The following is a 6,170-nucleotide window of genomic DNA, read 5'->3' as shown; positions in this document are numbered from 1 at the left end:
ATTACATAGTTGGCATGTGCTTAAGGTAGGTTGTACTTGACCTCTAGGCTTTCCATCTCCTAAATGATGGGCAGACAGAATATATGACTGTATTTGTAAACATCTGCTTTCCATAACCGGTCTTTGTGATGTCTTGTCTGTCTAAGTTTAGGTTTTTTGGTTTTGTTTTGTTGGTTTGTCTTTACAAAACACCAGAAATGCAGGAGTGACTATAGTACAACCGTCACTGAAAGGTGTATTTTGCCTTTTGAGGTCATACACTTTACAGTCTAGAAGCAAACAGGTTCTACTCATTCTTTCTTCTCTGAATGAAGAAACCATCTGGATTCATCCCCAAGAAGAGGCCCTGATTTCCCACTGTGTCTGGACAGTGGGGGTCTTGGACCCAGTACTGTTTGAGGACCCTCCAGCTCTGGCAGCCTGCCCACCTGAGTCAGTGGTTCTTCAAGCCCCTCTTTATAAGCTGCAGAATAATGAATAAGCTCACTATGTAAAGCAGTCAAAAGTGTTTGATTGGGAGGGAAAAAGTATCCACCAGTATGAGGGACAAAGCCCACCTGCTCAGCCCAGATGTACTTACCTGTTGAAATCTGAGGCAGTTGAACTGATCCAAGTTACAACATCATGTTTTTTTCTTAAGAAAAACTCATTTTTGAGATAAGGGTTATAAATTCTATAGCTTTGGGGGTAAACATAATAATTTAGAATTGAGGAGAGCCAGTTTGAACAAAGGAAGGGCCAAATTTAAAGGTTTGTAGTATCTTTTTTGAGCAAATAATTTGGTCAACAAAATGTTGACTAGAAGATCCCTCTGTGAATTGCTAAGAATGCTTTGCATTTGGCATCTTTTTCTTTAGGTAATTATTCAAGTACCTGTTAAAGGCCCTCTGGGATCTTAACTGTGTTAGCCTTGGTTTAAATTGTTTCTCTGTGGATAGTCACTCTAGGCCTTGTCCCAATTTCTATTCAGATTAAATCAGGACATCCGAACTGGTCTTTGATGTCCAAGTTTAGATAAAGGCTAAATGTTTACTAGAATGCAGCCCCCCTTAGGTTTCTAGGTCACTAACAAAAATCCTGCCATTTTAAGGAGTTAAGCATTTTATAATTCAGTGCCAATGGCCCTCTTCTGACCTCCAGGTGATGATCTCAGTTAGGTTTTGATTCCTCTAGTCTAGGTCACTAACAAAAATCCTGCCATTTTAAGGAGTTAAGCATGTTATAATTCAGTGCCAATGGCCCTCTTCTGACCTCCAGGTGATGATCTCAGTTAGGTTTTGATTCCTCTAGTCCTTCCCAAACCAAGCATGGAGGGCTCTGTGTTTCACCTCTCATTCTGTTATGTTTGGCTGTCTCATTAGTAAAGCTTTCCAAACCCCTATTCTTTTTAGAAATTTAAAAAATCACCGAGTGGAACTGTGGCAGCACCCGACAGAGGGCTCCTGCAGGGCCTGAGGTCAACTACTGGGTGAGGCCAGGCTGAGGTCTGGGGATGCTCCTGGGCAAAGGCAGGGCCGTAGGGGCTGGAAACCTCAGAAAGAGAACGTATAGATCTGACAGACGAGGGACAAGGCCAAGGGAAGACTAAGTCAGAATAAGACCCGGCGACATTTGGACAAGTATGTAGGGCTTTGGCTACTCAGGGAGACTTTTCCTAATTTTTAGCTATGTTCTTTTTATTCTGGACTTTGCCCCCTATTGTGAAATTTACCTGTACTTCCAGGACCGTGCTATAAAATGACTTGAACCCAGAATCAAATTTGCTTTCAACCTCTCCCGAAGTGCTGGAGCCCCAGCCCGTCTCCCTGCGGGCTCCCCCAGCTGGCCAAGCAGGCCGAGCTGCACAGTTGGAGTTCTAGCATCTGGGACTTTTTGGGTGTCTGGGCTTGGGTCCAGTGCAGCCTTAGTGCTGCAGTTTAGGGGCTATGGAAATGTCAGACGGGGAAGAAACGGGCTCCTGTGGCTGTGACTGAGGGCAGACGAGGGTGGTCCCTGGTACCCCGGGCAACATTTTCCCACTGTCTGCCAGACTAACTGGGGCACTGGAGCCAGGAGAGATTCAGTGCTGTGCCCTTGATGCCCAGGCTAAACTCTGACCTGAGCTCCACTAGCCGGTCACATGATACAATAATTCCACTTGAATTGGCAAGGCACTGTTCTAAGAGTTCAAAGCCTCTTCTGGGTATTATCTCTTTTTATCCTGAGCAAATTCATGAGGGTTGGGGATCATTTTCTCCTGTGACCCAAGGAGAATCCAATCAACAGAGAGCTTGTGCTTAGTCAGGCCTGGTGTGCACCCTGGGCATCTGAAGGTGCCAACTTATCTCCAAGGTGAGGGAACAGCTGGAGCACTGGGTGGAAAGTATCACATAAGGCAGGAAGGAAGGCTTCAGAATGTCATTCCTTCCTGTAAGATGGGAACAGTTTGACATAGGATGTGGTGAAGATGAGGAGGTAATGTATGTAAAACAAATCAAATAGAGGTTTGATCTGTGGTTTTCCTGAATGTGGGGATCAGATCAAATACAAATAGCTGGATCATTTCTCTTTAATGAATGCCTGGCTGTTCAAAATCACCTAGAAATCCTGTGGGCATGGCCAGTTGTCATTTGGAGTTTGATGGGTCTTCACTCTTTAAAAGTCCTCAGAACTCAGCTTCCTAACTTGTCGACTCAGGGTCCTTGCTTGGGACTCCTGTTAATCCATGGGCCATCTTCATTCCCTGGCCCTTTTCCTCATCCTGTTTTGCTTGAATTTCCACTGCACCAGTCTAAACACCATTGCTCTGCAGATTTATACCATGCCTCTCATACTGATTTTGTGTCACCTTGAGGTGTTATAGCAAAAAATTTACTTTTCAAGTTTAATCTCCCAGATCAAAGCTATTGTATATCTTCCTGAGCACAGCCTTAGGATAGCTCCAGTGCAACAAGTAAAACTAGCACCATCACCCTTTTTCCTAAGAGCTGAGAACTAGACTTTTTTTTTTTTTTTTAATAGCCCAGCTTTCCCCCTGGACATTGTTGACTCTGCCCTATAAAATGAGGGGATTAATACCTAGGGTCCTTCCTAATTCTGTCATTTAAGTGCAGTTAACTTGCCTGTAAACATTACCAGACACTCAAAATGTGAACAGTTCTTTTTGTCACAGATTTGCGATCAGACTTCCTCTGGATGCTGGCTTTTGTAGTGTGAAATTAAAAAAAAAAATCTAAATGAATTTCAATTTGTACATTTCAAAAGTTGTTTATAGTAAAAATCCTAAAGAGATTAAGAAAATAATTTTTTTTACATAAGACTATGAGAATTCAACTTTACTAACACATTTTTATAAACAACGCACGTACTTTTTCTTATTTATTTATTTATGTTTTTTTGCGGTATGTGGGCCTCTCACTGTTGTGGCCTCTCCCGCTGCGGAGCACAGGCTCCGGATGCGCAGGCTCAGCAGCCATGGCTCACGGGCCCAGCCGCTCTGCGGCATGTGGGATCTTCCCGGACTGGGGCACGAACCCGTGTCCCCTGAATCGGCAGGCGGGCTCTCAACCACTGCGCCACCAGGGAAGCCCCTTTTTCTTTTTTTTAAGACAATTTTTTAGAGCAGTTTAAAGTTCATAGCAAAATTGAGAGTAAGGTACAGAGTTTACCCATATGCCCCCGTCCCCCCCCACAGATGCACAGCCTCCCCCAGGATCAGCATCCCCAGAGTGTGGACATTTGTTACAAATGATGAACCTACGCCGATATGTCGTATCACTTAAAGCCCACAGTTTACATCAGCGTCATTCTGGGTATTGTACGTTCTGAACACACATACTTTTTTTTTGAATTTTTGAATTTTATTTTATTTATTTTTTATACAGCAGGTTCTTATTAGTTATTTTATACTTATTAGTTATTTATCTATTATATATATTTTTTATTAGTGTATATATGTCAATCCCAATCTCCTAATTCATCCCACCCCCCCTCCCCCGCACCGCTTTCCCCCCTTGGTGTCCATACATTTGTTTTCTACCTCTGTGTCTCTATTTCTGCCCTGCAAACCGGTTCATCTGTACCATTTTTCTAGGTTCCACATATATGCGTTAATATACAATATTTGTTTTTCTCTTTCTGACTTATTTCACTCTGTATGAGTCTCTAGATCCATCCACGTCTCTACAAATGACTCAATTTCGTTCCTTTTTATGGCTGAGTAATAGTCCATTGTCAGAAGATATGTACCATATCTTCTTTATCCATTCATCTGTTGATGGGCATTTAGGTTGCTTCCATGACCTGCCTATTGTAAATAGTGCTGCAATGAACATTGAGGTGCATGGTGTCTTTTTGAATTATGGTTTTCTCTGGGTATATGCCCAGTAGTGGGATTGCTGGGTCATATAGTAATTCTATTTTTAGTTTTTTAGGGAACCTCCATACTGTTCTCCATAGTGGCAGTATCAATTTACATTCCCACCAACAGTGCAAGAGTGTTCCCTTTTCTCCACACCCTCTCCAGCATTTGTTGTTTGTAGATTTTCTGATGATGCCCATTCTGATGTGAGGTGATACCTCATCGTTTGATTTGCATTTCTCTAATAATTAGTGATGTTGAGCAACTTTTCATGTGCTTCTTGGCCATCTGTAGGTCCTCTTTGGAGAAATGTCTATTTAGGTCTCCTGCCCATTTCTGGATTGGGTTGTTTGTTTTTTTAATATTGAGTTGCAAGCTGTTTATATATTTTGGAGATTAATCCTTTGTCCATTGATTCGTTTGCAAATATTTTCTCCCATTCTGAGGGTTTTCTTTTCGTCTTGATTGTAGTTTCCTTTGCTTTGCAAAAGCTTTTAAGTTTCATTAGGTCCCATTTGTTTATTTTTGTTTTTATTTCCATTACTCCGGTCTTACATTTAGGTCTCTAATCCATTGTGAGTTTATTTTTGTGAACACACATACTTCTTTAATGTTCCAGTGCTCAGCTGATATTGCATCCACAGCAATGCTTAAAATTCCACTCCACCAACTGGCCCTATGCCTCGGGCAGGACATTTCAACCTTCACTGTTACCATTTAGGAGCTGGATAATTCTTTGTGGTGGGGCTGTTTTGTGCACAGAGGGATATTGAGCAGCATCTCTGTCCTCTACCCCCTAGATGCCAATAGTCCCCTCCCGGTTGTGACAATCAAGAATGCCTTCAGACACTGCCAAGTGCCACAAGGGCAAAACCGGCCCAGGTGAGGACCAGTGCTTTAGGGAATTAGTTATCTAGAATCCTAGAATTAGTTATCTAGAATGTCTGTTTGCTGCTTCCCTGACAACTTTACTTACAGAGCAAGCAGAAGCCCTGGCACAGAGGCAAAGGAAATGTGGGAGATGTCCTGCCTGCTTCATCCTGGAAAGCATAGGTGCTCTCAGTTTTGTCCTGGTCCTTCAGGGCCTTCTGGGGGCACCTGCCCGGTTTCCCTCTGAAGGAAGCGACTCCGGGCCTGCTTTTCTCTGAGACAGTCTCTCTCAGAGTAACAGTAGGGCTCATTTAGCCAGCGCCAGGAAGAGCTGTTGGCATTCTCTTATCCTTCTTTTAGGAGAATGTGCATTATTGTTTTGGCAAGGTTTTCAAGAAAATTCTAAGATGTTAAGTTGATGTATTTACATTTAATGGCATCATTCAGAATTCTCTACTTTTTTAACCAGTACTCTCAACTTCACTGCTTGTGCTAAATGACTGTGAATATTGAGAGGCAGCCAACACTATGTAGGACCCTCCTCAGTAACCACTGGAAAATCTATACTTCATGTATATGTGTGTGTGTGTGTGTGTGTGTGTGTGTGTGTGTATACATATATATGTATACACACACACACACACACACATATGAAAATGGCTTTCTTCTCCCATTTAGCTCAAACTACAAGCCTTTCTTCCCTATGTATCTTTTAAAATGAAACCATTTCTCGCTTATTAAAACTTGAAGACTGCTAACTTGAAAACATAGCATAAAACTAGTCTTATTTCCAGCACCACAGGAGGGTTAGGACTACTCACTAAGTCTGTAAATGTGGAAGAACTCAGCAATTTCATTCGCTTTAACCTCTGTATGTGCTCTGAAGAAAAGTAGAAATCTAATTTGAGATAAAAACCACTGGTCCTGATACTGTTCATGGCTCTGTGAAGGTTTAGTTTCA

This window comes from Mesoplodon densirostris, chromosome 19, assembly GCF_025265405.1.
Source record: "Mesoplodon densirostris isolate mMesDen1 chromosome 19, mMesDen1 primary haplotype, whole genome shotgun sequence".
NCBI classification, from domain to species: Eukaryota; Metazoa; Chordata; class Mammalia; order Artiodactyla; family Ziphiidae; genus Mesoplodon; species Mesoplodon densirostris.
The sequence above is the reverse complement of the archived record's forward strand: the minus strand, read 5'-3'. Positions refer to the sequence as shown.